This window comes from Sciurus vulgaris (assembly GCF_902686455.1).
Source record: "Sciurus vulgaris genome assembly, chromosome: 1".
In the NCBI taxonomy this organism is placed as follows: Eukaryota; Metazoa; Chordata; class Mammalia; order Rodentia; family Sciuridae; genus Sciurus; species Sciurus vulgaris.
The window spans coordinates 108,995,690-109,014,801 of NC_136461.1; the positions used below are offsets into that span (position 1 = coordinate 108,995,690).

The 19,112-nt window shown below is 37.3% G+C and overlaps 1 protein-coding gene across 2 annotated transcripts in view; it reads left to right on the forward strand.

The window, feature by feature from the left end:
* The window catches only part of NOTCH2 (notch receptor 2), a 157,803-nt gene that overhangs the window by 21,076 nt on the left and 117,615 nt on the right, over positions 1 to 19,112 (forward strand). The gene's annotated exons all lie outside the window — the stretch shown is intronic.

The following is a 19,112-nucleotide window of genomic DNA, read 5'->3' on the forward strand; positions in this document are numbered from 1 at the left end:
TAACCACTTTTTGCTGTTACCTAATCAGGATGTTGAAATAAAGTGAAACAGGCAGAACATGGCTGACTTGGCTCAGCACAGCACAACTTGCATATCCTCTTTCAGTGGGTCCAGAATGTCATGTTCACTTAGAGGCATTTTGTGTTCTGTAATGTCCATTTCTTAGTATTGTCGCTCAGCCATCTGTAAGGGTCTCAAATCTTGGCTCTTCCTGCATGGCCTTGAGTGACTTTGCTGTTCCTCAAAATTTCCTAAATTTCTCAAGAGCATGCATCCTTAATGTAATTTTATGTCACAGCTCTTGGCATTTCTCTCCTTAATCATTATAACTTTAAATTTAAACATACACATTGCGTATTCAGAGGGGTGTGTCAGTATTGCACTGTGGCTTATGTAAGCACACTGCAGCATTTTTTCTTTTAATCAAAATGAGGAAATAGAAAATGTGTTGTTATGGTAATTTTACACATACACCCACAAGGAAGTGTGTACCTAGGCTCTGTGGGAACTGTAACTGATACATTTAAGGGAAGAAAATGCATACCAGCTAAAATTTTATCTGCCAAGTGTTCATGGGGAAAGAAAGAAAAATTAGCAGCCTCATTATACTTCAGGTCAGCCAATGAATTCTAAGGTTAATGGCACATACAAGAGTTCCTGCCTTGTTTACATCCCTTAACATACGGAACTGTGCTTGCCTTACCACAACAAGATATTTTACAAGTATTTGAAAACTGCCCACAGAAATTAATTGAAGATTTGACACCTCAATATCAACAGAAGTCTGCGTGGAACATTTTAACTCCCAAGGCCATCCAGCTGGACATTTGACCTCACCCTGTAGTCAGCTGAGAGTTTCCTCCATAAAGACCACTGTATCTAGCTACATCAGGACCATGCACCTCTCATTAGGAAGAATTTGGCAGTGGTATATGGTGAGAGTTGAAATTCCCTTTTCCCCATCATTCCAAGAAGAGGCTCCTCCCGAGGCATATAGGCTATCCAAAATGCATTTAGGTTTTCATGAAAGATTGGTGATTAGTTGTATTTTTCATTCAGTCTGGTTGAAGTTACTAGACTTTTACATTTCCCATGGTAAAGGGATATTTATGATTTGGGTAAAAATTTCAAATTTGAAAATTTAAATATCTGAATTATAAGTTAAACTTTTCTGATGGAGAGAGAGAGAGAGAGTGAGTGTGTGTGTGTGTGTGTGTGTGTGTGTGTAGGGAGGAGGAATAGACCTTGGGACTACTTCTTCAACAGATTTTTTTTATAGTAGTGCCTATTTTCAGTTGGCAGAGAACAGCTATTCAGAATGCTGCTCAGGTCTAGTGAAAAGATTTAGGGAAGTTGTAACTAGTTTAATAACCATCCGTGGAGTGACATAGATTGACACACCCAATTACACAAGACCAGAGTCTGAGAACTGTTGATGTGTAGTCATCCCATCAGCATCTGCTCGTCATTATCAACAATAATGGCTCAACTATTTCTTTGGGACCACAAGAAAAGACAGTGTGTGCATATCAAAGGATAAGTCCGACCTGATGAAAACATAGCACTTCTTCACTCCCTTGTTCCCAAACTTCTTTTTTTTTTTGGGTGAGGTTTTGAAAGGATTCATTTAATTTTTTAATATTAATTTTTCTTTTTTAAAAACCATGTCTTTCCAGCTCAGATTTTTGCCAAAACCAGGAAGGACCAAGGTACTGTGGCCCATTTTTACAAAAAAACTATTTTTTCTTTTTGTTATTGGGAGCCTTCACTTCAATAATATCATGCTGTTTTATATGTATGAAAATGTTCAGAATCTTTTCTAGTTTATGCTTTTGTCACTACTGCCATTGAATCACTTGTTGGCACTTTTTAATATAAATCATTTGGATCACTGGGAATGGGAGGAAATGAATCAGTTCACAGGTATAAATTTGAATGTTGAGAAGATAATATGTGATAGTTTGCGAAGCACCAAATATGCTTTTATGGAATCATGGCCATGTGTTTTGTCTGCTGAGACAGGGCAGAGACCCCAGGAGGGTCATGAAGGGTTGATCTACAGGTACCACAACATGTTAGGAGATCAAAGCTAGGTCCACTGTCTGTTCCTCCATGTATAACAGGATTATTATTTCATTGACAGAAATATGGAATCTTCTGTTTCCTAAAAGGTTCCCTTTGTTCTTGGACAGTATATTAATATATTAGAATCCTTTCCGGAGTTAAAGGAAGGTATATCTTTCTGCTTCTTGATAAGAACCATTGTGTTTTTCTCTTAAGCTTGTTTCTGACATGAGGCTGATGGCATTGCAGGGCTTCTGACTAAGGAGCCTTTTGAGAAATTAGGATGTGTGTGTGTGCGTGTGTGTGTGTGTGTGTGTGTGTATGTATGTGTGTGTATGATAAAGTGAGTTTTGGCAGAGAACAGTGCCATTATAACTCTGGTGCCAAGAGCACCATGTGTAGATAAGCTGTGAATCTTGTTTTTTTTTTTTTTTTGAGAATTGATGAGGAATTTGAGGAAACACTCTAAACCTGCATCCCAGAAGTCCTGGTGGAGTACAGTGTGAGCCCAGAGGTGGGGAAATACTACTTAAGAAATAAATTTTTCATTCCTTTTAGGAGTCAGCCCTGGCGCTGAATGTTTTAGAATAGTTACTTGGTATCTCTTCTCAGTACATTGAATTGAGCTTTGAGATGTACTCTTTCATTCAGTAGATATGTGAGTCTCCACCACATATTTTTAGTTGCTAGGGAATATTGTGAAGAAAGCATTCAAGAACCCCTTCAACTGTGGGACTTCAGTGAGCATAGGTCAGGATTAACTCTGTAGCAGTCCTTCTTGTGTTGGTGCATACAGGTGAGCCTGTTCTTTTTGTTTGCCTCCTTCTACTTGTTTTACTTCCTTTTAGAACCCTTGCATTTGCTAATAATGATGTTGATGTTATTAGTCATCATCAAAACTTTTCCTTGAGTGCCTATTCTGTGTCAGACAGTGTGGTGAATGCTTCACATGCTTAGCTCATTTAATCTTTAGGAAAACCCCAGTGTTTTAATTTCAATTTAAAAGATGATAAATTTTGAAATGGTTGGTGATTTACCCAAGATTTCATAGGTAGTTAGTGGTGGTGCTAGTCTGTCTGACTGCAAGGCCGCATTCTTAACTACCGGGCTCCTGGCCAGTGTTTTTAAACTGCAGATTGTGTCAGTTCATGGGTTATGAAACCAATTTGGTAGGTATCAGATAGCATGTTTGGAAAAAAAAGTAATAGAACAGCACATAGTAAGGATAACTGCTGTTTCTTGAAGTTTTTGTTTTTTGGTGTGTATACATATATGTGAATATTGAATTTTGATGTAGAGTACATTTACATCTTAATGTAGGTCACTTTAAAAATGTTTTTAAACTAGTGTTTTGTTGGCTACAGGACCGCAGGTCATCCAACATTTGTTTTTTAACAGATTAGAAAATTTAGTCCTTGGAAAAGTAATTGACTCTTCAAGAACACAAAAATAGTGGCTGCCTTGTTAGCCCTGGTCTATGACTTTACCACTTACCCCACACTGCTTCCTTAAGAGGAGCATTCCCATAATGAATCTTATCTTTTACACGATGGGAAATATGCCATGGAACCTTCAGGAATGTTTACAAAACCTGAAAAGGGAAGTTGAACCTCATCCTGCTCTGAGTAACTGAAAATTATGCCATGGAGCCCCAGAATCTACAGATAAAGATGTAACATTTCTCCCAGGAGTTCTGGTGTCTTGATGGAATGGATGTGGTAATATTAACAAGTAGCGCAGGGTGTTTGTGTATTTCATAAATAAATGCATGTGATTACTAATTGTTCTGCTCGAGGACCATGGCTGGGATGTGAACTTAGCTGTTTTGAGTGAGGGGGCGTTATTCTATCATTAAGTTACTACTTCTCTATACTGTCCCTAGTTCCTCATTTTGTTCCTGCTGAGTTCAGAGCTGTTTTGCTCATAACCTGGCTTACCTAGGGATGGTCTCAGCCTCATTTTTCTTTTGCTATATCACATGCCCTCATTATGTGAGTACTTTTGTTTTTTGTCACTTTACCCCTTAAAATTAGTAACTGCTGATTTGAATCAGGGCTGGGGTTGTGGATTGTTGGCTAGATCAGGTGATAATATATGTTAGCTCCCCGTGCAGAATGTAACCCTCAGCACTGTATACAAAAGGAGCTTACAGTCTGTCAAAAAGTAATGAGGGCACTGAAAATAAATTGAGAATATTTATAAACCCGTCCAGCAAGTATCCTTTAGCATCATAGTCACGGAAGCTGAAGGAATGCAAAGTCATCAGGGAGGGAAGCAGGGGCTGAGAGTGGTGGGGAGGAATGGCTAATGCATTCCAGTTAAAGAACAACATGTGCTAGGGCTTTAAGCAAGTAAGAATGGGAAGAAAAACTTATGAATCATAAAACTGAATTGAGGAGGAACCTAAGGGACCTGGAAGAATAAAGCGATTTGCTTTTGGTCAGATAGCTTGGCATTGGAGAGCCAGGCGTAGAACCTAGGTCTTCATTTCATGAGCTCCTCCATCCTAAAACATGTTCACCAGAGCTATCTTAGAGAACAACTGATAGTAAAGAAGCATGAATGTCACTTTCCCGAGACTGAATGAGTGAAATAGAGGTGCCATAAATATGTAGCAAGTTTATCTAGTTTCTTTGCATTTTCCTGCCACACCATGTTCTCTTGGAGTATGTGTATCCTAGCATGTAAAAAAGTGGGGGTAAAACAGAAACCTCCAAACTTTAAAAAAATATTATTTTTTAACATGCACCTCAATAAGTAAATATCTATTTACATATTATATAAATGTACAACCAATAAACTGTGGTGTGTGTGTGTGTGTGTATCAGCTACTAGTAAAGTTTAGGTATACATTTTATAGGCTGTAAATTTATAAGTATTCTAAAATTTCTTCTAGCACCCCAGTGGAAGGCCTTGCACCTCCCCCACTTCTGGGATACATGCCCCTCATTTTGCAGACCACTGATCCAGAGTGTAAATTGAAGAGTTTAATGCCAAAGCTCTTGGTTCTTTCATTAAATAGATTATCTTTTACTCCCAGTGTTTCAAATGTCCCTTTGTTAAACACTTTTGAATTAATGTTTTGACTTAAATAGCTTTCTTTCTGGGGTGCAAAAGTTAAGAATAGAATATGTAAGTGAATTAGGTTAAATGTCTCCTTGAGAAAGAATACTGTTTTAAATTTTGAATAAGCAGAATTAGCAACCCTCCCATTTATGTTCTGGGTTGGTGTAAATGAAACCCTTGCTTGATGTCATTAAGCCTTCCCTTCCCTTCCCACCATTATAGTGTGTAGCCTGGTTATAATTCAGAGTTAGGGCTTGGTAAATGTTTACTCATTAAAAAAAAAAAAAAAAAAATCTCTCTGCCTTAACTAGAGAGCAAGCTCAAAATGACAGCAATAGAATGAAAAATATACCAAGAGTCCTCTGGAACCCTGTTGAGTGATACTGCACTGCAAGGGCTTTGGTTTTATCATGGGCCTTTTGCAGCATCACCCAAAGCTAAGCAGGACATGTAACCAAAAACAAGGGAAAGGAATTAGACAAATCATTTCATTTTGGCGTTTGGAAGCACAGAATTATGAGACTTAACTAAGATAACAGTATACTGAGAAAATGCAGTGAACTACTATTTTGGTTATTAGAAGATATTCCATTTTTATAACAGAATAAATAGGAAGGATAACCCTGGTATTCATTTGTGGCAAGATTCTGGAGAGCAAATTAGAAAAAGGAATAAAATTCTCTTTTTCTACAAGGTAGAATCAGACAAGCTCAGGAGCATATATATACTATACATGTAGGTATTTCCAAATATTTTCTCAGTTGTGGGAATGCAAATCATTTCAATATTAGAGAGCTTAGCTCATTACTTTACTGGAAAAACAAGTTAAACCAAATGCATGTCCCACTGAGGGTGAGTCAACAGTGTCATTTTAACATAAGGAGGGACAGTACGTTAAGTGAGTTATTCCAAGTCCTGTGGTTTTCCTCCAGCTGAGCAAAGACAGCTGTTGTTTCAGAAGTGGGGCTTACATGCACAAAAAGAGGTTGCCCATTTCCTTTCTTTCTTGATTGTAACTTTTTTTTTTTTTTTTTTTGCTTGAAACTTTTCAAAATGTGTTTTTTTTCCTTGGATTTCTGTCCTTAGATTTCTTGGATTTTGATAGGGTGCCTATTTAAAGAATATATTATTTATTATAGACCTATTGTAGTTTAGGACTTCATTTAAATTCAGCTACCAATATGAAGTCCAGGTATATGGTGGCAGATATTCTTTAAAAATTACAATAAGGAAAAAACAAAAGTGATGTGTTTTTAATGTATCTCTGCTTTCTATAGTTCTTTAGTGGTGTAGACATGAAGTAAGGTGGTATTTTATGGACAACATATTAAACTGTAGTGATAACATTTATACTTTTAGACTTGGAAGACAAGATTCTGTTGTTCTGGGCCTTGTGGAAAGACGGTGCTCTGAGCAGTTTAAGGTTTTTCAACTTGGGATCTAGCATCATTAGGGGTATGTGTCAGGTCTGTTTATTTCTTGGTTTGGGAAGGCAGATTTTGTCTTTTTTCTGTCTCAGTTGATTCTTTTGATTGGAAGGAAGCAGACTAGATGAAGAAAATATTCTATGTCTTATGGCATTTTTGGTTTACCACATTAGTCATTACTTGCCTTCTCTGAGTAGTAGGCCACACTTTTCCTGTTTAGTGGTTCAGTTTTCATTACCTTAACTGCACATGTGTTCTTTGGAAGGATTCCTTTCTAATCAATTGAATTATGGGTACTTCATTCAAATGATGATGGATTACCTACTTTTAGTAGTCAGGATTTTAAGAGTAAAATCTTGTCAAGGTAAGTTGTGACCATTCTTATGATCTGGTTCTATCTGTGACCTGTAATTTCCTCTTGTTTTTATGAAGCTACTCTATTATTGAGAAGAAATGGTGTCTAGTTATAGTTTTATGAAAAAAGAAAGCTCTGTACAATTTCAGCCATTCTTTTACCTTGTAATTTTTTTTTTTTTTTGGCCTTGCCTTCCTGAGAAGTAGTACATAGCAGTGTATTGAATTTTAGAATTGTCATGTTTTCAAAGCATGATTCTTTTATTTTGGAGGTCCGGGTGACACTAATGAATAGGTGTCCATCATTAGCAAGTGTGTCTGGGTGGTTTCAGAGTACATCATTGGCAGCCCCTCTTGTCCTGGGCATTCATTGTTTTGACAAATATAAGGTCATTGGTATAAATGATCTTTATATGCATGGGCAGTTTGTGGGTGGTTATCTAAGACTGTTAGAGTCATAGATGTGTATTATGGAGGTTTAAGGTTTTGGTTGATACGGGTTTTCTGACCGTGTCTGTACAGATGTGGCGAGTAGAAGGAATGCAAAACTTGTACATAAAAAAATATATTCTAGTCCTGACTTGAATACTTTGATTTGTATGACTTTGGGCAAGTCCCTTATTTTTTTGGGTGGCACATTCCTCTTCTGTAAAATGATGTTACTATAAATTTGCATGCTTCATAGGGTTGTTGTGGGGATCAAATTAGATCTTTTGTATGAAAATGTTTGGCAAGCTGTGAAGGTACTTTTAGTATAGCATTGTCTTTGGCCAGTTCATCTGTATATGGCCAGCCTTCTCAGAGCAACCCTCACAGATTGAGGATCGTGAACTGACTTTCTAGTGTACATGGGCTCTGTGTTCACAAAGACCGTCAAATGCTTGTGGGTTTGGGTGGAGAAGGATAGATGCAAATCAGCAGAAAATCTCTGCTGTTTAGAGGCTAGGATGTTAATCCTAAATATGTTCTATGGAGTGCTGTCCAAGTCCTTGCTCTGCTTCATGATGCCTGGTCAACATCAGCTCCATCTTTGGATAAAAGTGCCTGTTGCTCTCTGGTTACTGAGTGGATGCTGACCAGACAAGTGTCTAATTTCTGAAATTCACATCCTTAGAGTTACTCCCTGAGAAGACTGTCTTCTGAAGGTTGCTGATTTGGGCTGGGGTGGGAGGTAGGTGGGTACTTCTGAAACTTACTGTACTCAAATTTATAAACTTGCTCTAGTTAACATTTCTAAAGTCAGGTTAGATTAGTGGGGGAGTAGATACTTGATTTACTTAATGTTTTTTGTATAAAACTTAGAGGTTTTGTGATTTTCTGTGGTAACTTACATTCGGCTCACAGCCAAAATGATTACAGTGCCTTGGTTTTAATATTTTCAGTGAGGTCATGTGTGCTTTAGTGGGGAGGAGGAGAAATGTTATTTAAGCACAACACTGCATTAATAACCATGTTCACTGAATCTTTTGTCCCTTTGCTTAAACTGAGGGTTACTTGCTTTCATACTGGTTTTCCAAAGGACTTAATCCTGTAATGTGAAGAGGTGAGGGTGGGAAGCACTTTCCCACTGGGTCTGTAGTGGTGAAACTGGTAAAACTCCCTTTGCAAATCCCTAGTGTTAATCATGTGTCACTCTTCGTGTCTCCAAAGTGGAATTAATTTTTGTTGAAGAGAAAATTTTAAGAGCTATAAACAAAAGAAATTAAAATATCTCTTCTGCCAGGTCATTGTGACCTTAAAAGCCTAGAATAAACTATCAGAATGATAGTTTTCTTTTTGTCTTGTGGGAAATTGAGAACTCCTTTATCATTCTCTTGGGGGGAGAGAGGAGTACAGGTCTGCACCTTCAACAGTTCAGCATGGCAAGCATTTTCCAAGTCCTGACCTTGTGCCAGGCTTCATAGCTGTGTTGATACTAGGTGGAACAGATGGATTGTATTGTCCAGTTCCAGAATCAGTTCTTCTGGAACTCTTAGACTCCAGACAGGAGTGGCAGTGAAGCAGATGAAGGGATGGGTGGGTGGGTGGGGGAGAGGGTAGGCCAGGGAATTTTTTTTTTTTTTTAGTCCTTTAAGGAATTTAGGACTAATCCATGAAAGAGTGGGAGGAAGCATGAGTTCAGGAGTGTCAACACCTCTTACAGGACTTGCCCCCAAATTTTAAATTTAATATTTTGCAGTTTATTTACTTTTTTTTTTACCTTTCTGAGAACTCCACACTAAAGCTGAAACAAGCAAACTTTTATCAGAGGCTCTAACTCTTTGGGTTTCCGGATCAGGTGTTTTCTGCAGATGGAGAAATCTTGAGTTCCCTCCAGTGTTTGAAGACACAGACATGGGAAGTTTAAGTTGCAACATGGTTGTTTATTATGTCTACAAAAATTTCTATTTGTGCTGTCTTTGTTCATTGAGCATCAGTTGATGAGCAAAGAGAACAGGTGTGAGTATTTGCAGAAACAAATTGTGACTGTTTGCTAGTGTGCTCAGGTTTGCTTTTTTATTAAAATGACTAACAATTCCACAGAAATTTGAGTAGCTTTGGAGATGAATTCTTACTTTCATAATAAGGAAAAAGTGGGGCCAGGGTTATAGCTCAGTAGTAAAACACTTGCCTAACATGTGTGAGGCACTGGGTTTGATCCTCAGCACCACATATAAACAAAATAAAGGTATAAAAATTAAAAAAAGGAAAAAAATATGAGCAGTTGAAAATGTACAGAGTTGAAGACTGAGGTTTTTAAAAGGAACTTTATTGAACATGGAAATCATTAGCTCTTTATCATTTATCTTTAGGTGTTCATTATTGTTATTTTTTTTAGTTGACTTATTATTGGTGTGAGTTAACACAGATTTGTTTTTGAAGAAACAAAGAAAGTGAGAAACTGAAAAATCAAACTAAATAAAAGTTGAAGTTTGGGGCTACATTTCATGTGTTTTTCTCTGCTTAGTATTTAATAAAGATTTGATATTTTCCTGCTGTCTGCCTTCCTCTGTTCCAGGGTTTTTGGCCCCCAGGCATGTTCTCTGGAAATGAGAATGATATACATTTACCATCTCCAGATTTAGATATTTTCCTCACAGTGCTAGTTTCTGTGCAGATTTGAAGTGTTTGGGGTATGAGGCAAGGGTTAGGGCCTTTTGAGGCTCTTAGATTTAGACAGTGTTCAATGACATATGGGGTTGGGTACTATACACAGGTCAGCAGGATTTGTTTGGGGCTTGGTACAGAGTCTCTGTGGCCCAGATAAAAATGTAGGAACAGCCCCTTGTTGGAACTTCAGCTTCTGCAAACCTGCACTGCCGAATAGTCAACCATGTGGAGTTGGACCTTATGTGAGTCTGCCCTATCTACCCATTCTTTACACAGTCACATTGACTTTGACCTTCTAAGGACTCCCCTCTCAACCTCAGTTCTTGTGACTAACTTCATTGCCAGCACCCAAGGGTTTTTGTTTTGTGGAGGAGCAGGGGAGGAAGTGGGGTGGAAAGAGAGAGGGAGTGAGTTTTTAAAAAGGCTATGGGGAAGGATGTACATGGGGAAATCTGAGACTGTTCTCTGGATTTTCCCTGTTTGGTTTTGGGAAATCTTCATGATTTTATTATACAACAACATGGAACAATCATAGGTTTTTCCATTTTCATTTTAAACATAGTTTGTCCCTTTTTGAGAGTCTACCTCTAAATTAACAAACACTAGAAATTGTCTCCTCCATCTGTAAAGCTAAAAGTACACTTAGTTTCTTTTGGTGGATAGCAGGACGATTATATATATATTTATACATTTTTCCAGCAATTTTAAAAGCATCTTTTTAAAATTAATGGCTTTTAAAAAGATTAAGTTGTACTTAACAGTTGTCTTCAGAAAGTTTTTAAAAGGGACGGTTTGCTAAAAGCACAGGAAATTGGTGACAGGCAAAATTTGTCTTGATAAGAGACCAGATACAGATAATAGAGTTGAACAGAGAACATGTAATAGAGAAATATAAGTGAAAACCCTTTGGATTGACATTTTTTTGTTTTGGAGCACTAATCAGAACACAAGTATACAGCCTTTTGTATAGAAAATAATGGAACTTGATATTATGATACAGCTTCTTCTGTTTTGTTGGGTTTTATTGCACCAAGATCCTGAACCTTCTGGATGTACACCTTGTGTTTATTTTGGTCAGTGTCATTTTATCAAGGGTTGGATACTTATTCTGAGGAAGTTTATTGGGGCTTCTTTGGATCTCAGTGGTGTTTGTTCTGTGGTTGTGTATCAGTGAATCTACTGAGGGAGAATGGTTCTGTACAATGAAAATAGACAATCTTACCATCCACTTGGAATTTTTATTAGTTTTTTTTCATATTTCCATTTAAATGTGAATTATTTTGGCTTTTATTCAGTCTGTTTCAGTTTTTACCATAATATACATAGCTTAAGAGTCACAGAGGAGCCAGGTTGGAGCAGGTAAGTTCGTTCATGCAAATTTTAAGACAGGAACTTTCAAAGTTGTTTTAGTTTTGTGAAGATTAGAAAAGTGCAATTCTACTTTCTCAACTTTTCATTCTTGTTAAAGGCCAGGAAGTTTGCACTATTTTTTCCTTCAATTTTACTTTTTCTACTTCTTACACAAAGTGAAATCAGAATTCGACAGTCAAATTTTGAATTTTCCTATACTTGATAACGTTGGAATCTTAGAACATGTTGAACACATAAACTGGTTGTTGGGTTTGTTAATAGATTTTGTCTTAGTTACAGATATTAGTTCATTGAATGTTGTTGATTGTTGAGTACCTGTTATGGCCCTGATGGAAAAAGTATGGAGGTGATAATCAATAAAATCAACTACATCCTGATTTATGCGTGGATTTTTTTCAACCTTGTATTTCCTTCAGAAGAGTTTCATATCCAAATGCATTAGTTTCGTCTAAGCCCAGGAATTGGAATTTTACTCATAAAGTTAATTTTTTTCTGTAGTTTTTACAAAAACTGAAAAACAAAAGTAAAAGGGAAAAACACGTATAGTAAATTTCCATATGGTGCAGCAAATTGATGATTTTTAGTTTTGTAATAAATATAATGTTATAAAAGGACAATTGGAATTTTTAGAATCCAGGATTATTTTAGGTTTATTAATTCACTGTAATGAATTTCTTTATTATTTTATTGGTGCATTCTAATGATACATAATAGTGGGATTCATTATGTCATATTTGTACATGCATGTCACAGAATTAATCTCATTCTGGAATGAATTCCTTTATAAAGTGAAGATTCCATTAATCATGTTAAATATACTCTTATCGGTCTTATAAGTTCAGTTTCTATTGATTACATATCCCTAAATCAAGGTGTATTTTCGGATTTTGGAAAGCAGTACTGTTTTGCTGTGAACTGTGTACAACCTAAGACTTTTTCTCTGGATCTGGTATCAGCAGTTTTCAGGTGGGAAACAGGTTTTCTGATAGATTATATCTGTGAAGAGCATACAAATAAATATTTGGCATACTATCAGGAAAATAAAATTGGTGTTTCTCTTATTGTAGTTTTTTTTTTTTTTTTTTTTTTTTTTTTACTTTTAATCAAGACTAATTTAAAGGAGGAAGACAGGTGTTTCTCCACTTCATTTTTATTTGACTGTAACACTTGGGATTTGAAGCCTCCACACTTCTGTTTGTTTGGACCTTTTCTCCCTCCACATGGCTTGATCCCAAAAAATGGAATGAAAAAATTTAGTAAAAAGCTTTGTTGTTTGAAATTGCAGGGTGCTATGAGAATTATTGCAAATCCCCAGTGTCTTCCTGTTTGCCCTCTGTTCTCCTATTTTTGGTAATAATGCAAGCAGTCATTTTAGAAAACTTTGCTGTGTTCGTTTTTACTGTGCCTTTTCCAGAGGCCATGTGCCAGAAGCAACCGCAGCCAACCACCACCAAGTCCTAGGAGTAAACTCAGACTTCATTTCTCAAATACTGCTACTTGAAATTTGCATAAATGTTGCAGCGGGGAATAAAGGGCCCTGTATAAAATTCTTCTTCACATATTTCAGGAACTCCAACCATTCAGGTCTTCTGAGTGAGCAGTGGATATGCTACAGAGAATCATGTGAGACAGACAACAGAGGCTTATTTGAAGAGGCTACAAAGCAACAAGTAATGCCAATTTAAAATGATTACATGTCAATTCAACAAGTGAAACACATTGAAGGTTGCTCAGATTACACCGTCTGGGGTACCAGACTTAATTACTCATGTTAGAGATTCCTAAAACAAAGGGAGGCTTTTAAGCCAGTGCTGTGTAGCTGGCATGGTACTGAAAAACCCTGGAAAACCTAGGGAATCTCAAGGAAGAGGATTCTATGGAGTCTGGACACCTCTAGCCTATCCCTAAAGAGATAAATTCCTCAGTTACTAGAACTGGTAAAAATCAATGACAGCTTATTTTGTTGTTTGAAGTATTTGTATATAGTTGAGTCTGATAGGCTTAAATAAACACTAGAGGTTTGTCTGGACTGAGTTAAGGTTATTGTTAAACAGCATGAGTTTGTGTTGTTTCTTAAAGGCTCTTTGTGGTATGATTCTGAGATGAATATTAGTAGCTAATAAAAGCAATTTTTATTTCATTCATGTTTTTCTTACATTTGTGTAGGTCATAGCGGCTCAGCCCCTACTCTTCTAACTTCCCTCCATTACGTTGTAAAGAACATATGACCAGAGATTGTTTTATTCATGTTTGATTTCCATGCAATGCTAATAGAGGAGCCATGCTCATAGTAGTTGTTTAACAAATATTAGTAGAATTACTAAAGGTGAATGACATTTTTGCTTATGTAGTGTTTATCTTATCTTTAGTCAATCACTTTATTCTTTTTTTTTTTTTTTTTTTGTACTGGGGATTGAACCCAGGGTCACTCAGTCACTGGGCCACATCTCTAGCCATTTTTTGTATTTTATTTAGAGACAGGGTTTCACTGAATTACTTAGGGCCTCACCAAGTTGCTGAGGCTGACTTTGAACTGGAGATCTTCTGCCTGAGCCTCCTGAGCCACTGGAATTACAGGCATGTGCCACTGTGCCTGGCCGCTATGCCTTTTTAAAAAAAGAAGAGTGAGCTCTGTTTTCTCTTGCTTGTAGTAATTTGGTATGTCTTTTATTAGACTGCTAGTGATGGCAGTTGGGAAGAATTTATCACATTTATTGATATCATATCCTGTATTAAATTGTGTCATTTCCCATGTAAGTTCCCTTGCTTAACACAACCTCAGAGTTTACCCTCCAGCTTAGAGTAGAAGCTGCGACTCTCACCATGTCCTTTCGAGATCTAACCCCTGCCTTCCTCCCTGGCCAGTCTTCTTTTTCTCTCCCTTTGTTTAGTAACCTCTTGCCATACAGACCTGGAATGCCAGTCTCATTCCCACCTAAGGGCTTTCCTCTTGTCCTGTCTTGTGCCTGGAGTGATCTTCCCCCTTCTTTATGACTCTTGTCTCCTTCAGTCTCAGCTCAAAGAATACCTCCTCAGGCAGGCCTTTTCTGCACACTTTATCTGAATTATTTCCTAACTCCCTCATCCTTCATGATTGCTTTGTATTCCATTGCTGGGTTTTGTTTCTAACAGGACATTTCACTGAAATGATTTTATTTACTTATTCATTTGTTATCCATCTTTCCCTAAAACAAATAAGGTTCATGAGAGTAGAGATTTAATATTCTGTTAACCATGGTATTCTTGATATTAGGGTACACACCTGCACATACTAGATGCTCTGTGAGTGTGCTGTGAATATTAGAGAGCTAGTCCCTAAGCACACTGTGCTGACACTGTGTTCAAATTAGAAATTGGCCTCTAAATTTTGCGTTACTTTGCCAAGTGATAGAGCAATGACATTGAAATTTGCTACTTCTCTCTCTCTTTTTTTTTTTTAACTTGGGGAGGAGCATGCACACATATACGCATAGACATAGTATGTTAAGATTGTTCTCACTCAGCCAGTATTTATTTTTTTATTTAAATTTTAAAAAATTCTTTTTAGTTATATACAACACCGGGATACACCCTGACGTAATTACAAAAACATAGAACCCAACCTGTTTCCTCCCTTTCCACTCCACTATTCCTCTTCAATCCATGTACATTTTACTTTATTTTTTAAATACAAATTAATGTCCTGTGAATGCATCCACTGTGGGACCCACATGTTATATCCATGCATGCACATACAAAAGTTCAGTCAGATTCATTCCACTGTTCTTCCCTTTTTCTGTCCCTTCTCCTCAATCCCCTTTGTCCGCTTTACTGATTTTTCCTCTATTTTGATCCAATTCCTTTTCCCCTTTTTCCCCCCTTTCTCTTTCTTTTTTCTTTACCCCATTGCCCCCCTTATTTTGGATTAGCTTTGGGACTGGCTTATTTCACTTAGTATGATAGTCTCTAGTTCAGTCCATTTACTGGCAAATGCCACAATTTCATTCTTTATGGTGGAGTAATACTCTTTTATGTATATATATATTTTCTTTATCCATACATCTGTTGAAGGGCACCAAGGTTGGCTCCATAACTTAGCTATTGTGAATTGTGTCACTGTGGTGTATTGATTTTGAATCTTTGAATATATATACTGTGGAGTGATATAACTGGGTCAAATGGTGGTTCCATTCCTAGTTTTTTAAGGAATCCGCATACTGCTTTCTAGAGTGGTTGTACTAATTTGTAATCCTGCCAACAATGTATGACCATACCCTTTCCCCCTGCATCCTCATCAGTATTCGTTATTATTTATATTCTTGATAATTGCCATTCTGACTGGAGTGAGGTGAATTCTCAATGCAGTTTTGATTTGCCTTTACCTAATTGCTAGAGATGTTGAACATTTTTTCATAATATTTGTCGACCATTTGTATTTTTTTTTAAAGAAGTGTCTGTTTAGTTCTTTCAGCTAGTATTTATCAAGTATATTTTGTGTGGTGGTAGGAAGAAAATTCGGGAAAAAAGTCACTCTTTGTGAGTGGCTTCTTTCTTGTAGTCCATTAAAGCATCAGCCTAAGCATCTGTTCTCTGTGATTTGATTTAGCATTTTATTTTCATTCTTACAAATATTAAGCTGCCTTTAGTTTCTCTATTAAAACTAAATGTATGTTGGAAAAAATAAAATGGAAGTTTGAGATGAGATCTTTCCCAGTCTCATCTTCATAATTTTGGATGATCAAAATTTTAGCTTTGCCAAATAAGTACAATATTCATTTAGAAATAGCCCTCGGTAAAGTCATGAGTCTCAAATTTTACTTTATTTTTATTTTGATTATTCTGAGAGTATATCTAGATCTTTCAAGACCTGTAAAGGATTGTATAGTTTTAAGGGATACTCATGTCTTCCCGATGTCTGTGTTCTCAGCGTGTGGTTTCTCAGACCTGTATTATCAGCATCTCCTGGGATCTTGTTAGGTATGCAGATTCCCAGGGCCCCTGTAGACCTACTCAGTCAGATCTGTGGGTGTTGGATCTGGCACTGTGTATTAACAAGCCCTCTGGGTGATTCTGATGCATACTAGAGTTTGAGGACCGTGGCGTAATAAATGTTAAAGGTTCAAGGTAGCATGATCCCACAAATCAGTCAAGTGGCATTAATTATTAGCCTTGTAAGCCCGCCTCCTTGTCAGTTGCTGAATTGGATTGGTTCGCTAAGGCTAGGCTATAAAGTTATTTGCTGGGTTGATTGCCACATATTGACTTTGGGTTGTTTGTATTTCTCTGAACCTGTCACAACTATAATGATTTGCCAGGACGCTTAATAGGAACAGGTTGTGATTTTTTTTTTTTTCCAACCACAGTTTTCTGAGTCATGGGTGGCTGGGTCCTTCTGCCCTCTTGGATAGGTTTCTCCAAGTATGGGGCATGTTGTTTATGTACTTTTTAACACAGGAGAGTCACTGTTGGATCACCTGGGATCTTCAGTGGCATTTAGTTCACCTCCAGATTGGTTTACATGTAGGGAATTAAGCCCCTATGAGATTGTGCTTTGCTTGTAATTGCACAGCAAGGTCTACTCAGAGGCAGGAATTTAGGTCTTCTGCCTCCCTCCACTGCATGAGGATTCTCACAGGGGGACAGAACCAGCAGCTTGCTGTGTGCCTGCAGGACATTCCTTTTCTTTCCTTTTTATTTAAAGGAGAAGGGCAAATAGAGAAAAGCCAGGAAGTTCTCATTGAAACTAATAAAAGTGTCTAAAGAGAATGAAAAAATCAGTTTGAGAACTTTGGTATGGAGGAAATAACCTGACATTAACTGTTTTAATTATAGTTCTAGCATTGGGCTTATCAGTGTGGGAAGAGGGAGCACTTGAGCCTTACAGGGAAGTGGGACATGGGCAAGAAGATGACCCTCTTCCTGAATCTGCCTGTTCATCCCACCGCCGAGTGACTGGTTGTGTGATCCCAACAGCTGTTATGGAAATGGGTGGGACTTAGTAAGAGACCTGGGTCCTAGAATCAGCACCGCCCTCAGCTAGTGGGGTGATGTCTGTAGGGGACCACATAATGTCCTTGGCCTTCACTTTCTGGTAAATGGTTATAATGCCTACCCTGCCCTCCTGTGAGACCGGTGTCAGGCAGTGGGAAGCAGAATATCTCAGTAGTTAAGAGCACAGTTTCTGGATCTAGACTCCTTAGGTTCATCAGTGTTCCCTTACTCATGGAACAGATATAAGGAAATTAATAACTTTTTATGGTTGTTGTGAAGATCAAATTAATGTATGTATATTAGGATAGTAACTGATATTTAAGTTCCAAAGTGCTACATTGTGTTTGCTTCTATCATTATTATTATTATTTTTAAAATATTTTTAAGATGTTGATGGACATTTTTTTTATTCATTTATTTATATGTGGTGCTGAGAATTGAATGCAGTGCCTCACATATACTAGGCAAGTGCTCTACCACTGAGCCACAACTCCAGCCCCTCTTTATTACTTTTTAAAAACAGTATTATTTAAAGGATGAGATAAGATTTCTATAAACATGTTCTCAAATGATTTCACCTCCTGGTGCAGTACTGGGCTAATGAAGTATTCTTATGTAGCATGTCACAGGAGTTACTCTGACATCCAGCTTGTACCTGGGCCCTCTGGGAAAAGAAGGTGATTTTGCTGCTGGGATGGGCAAGCCTATAGCCTCTGATATTGCATTTTATGCATAGAATGTTCTGGCTAGAAAAACTTAACTATGAGGACTTCTCAGTTTTGCTTTCAAGTATTTATTTGTACATGTACATCCTAGGAGATGGACATCTTCATGATTTTCAATAATAGAGTCTTTAAACTTCAACTTTGATTTCAGTTGTTAACTAGGTTTCTTTCTGTCTTGCCTAATTGTCTTTAGGATTCTTGATACTCATTTTGGTGATGAAAATTCTAACTCTAAAAGCTAGAATAATCAAGAAACGGTAACTATCCAACAAGTGTTTGGCAGACTGGGGCGAACTTTCCTGACTGAAATCAGTGAAAGTTTGTATTAGTTAAGTTTCTTTTCTGAGTAGTCTGGTTCTGAGAGAGACTTAGGTGGAAAAGTGCCTTTTCATTGTCTGTCAAAGGGACCAAGAGAATCAAGAATTTGAGAAATTCTGTTTTAGCAGTATGTATAAAATTATCTTCTCATTTTGTTAATTTCCTTTTTTATATGTTCTTTTCAGATATACATGACAGTAGAGTATATTTTGACATATTATAGATACATGGAGCATACTTTCCCATTCTTGTGGTTGTACATGATGTGGAGTTACACTGCTCATGTAATCATATGTGAACATAGGAAAGTTGTGTCTGATTCAGTCTACTGTCTTCCTATTCCCATTCCCCCTCCCTTCCCTTCAATCCCCTTTGTCTAATCCAATGATCTTCTATTCTTCTCCCCACCCCTTATTGTGTGTTAGCATCCACGTATCAGAGCATTCGACCTTTGGCTTTTGGGGATTGGCTTATTTCATTTAGCATGAGAGTATTCGGTTTCATCCATTTACCAGCAAATACCGTAATTTCATTCTTCTTTATCTTTATGACTGAGTAATATTCCACTGGGTATATATACACCACATTTTCTTTATCCATTCATCTGTTGAAGGGCACCTAGGGTCGTTCCAGTGCTTAGCTTTTGTGATTTGAGCTGCTATAAACATTGATGTGGCTGCATCACTGTAGTATGCTGATTTTAAGCCCTTTGGGTGTAAACTGAGGA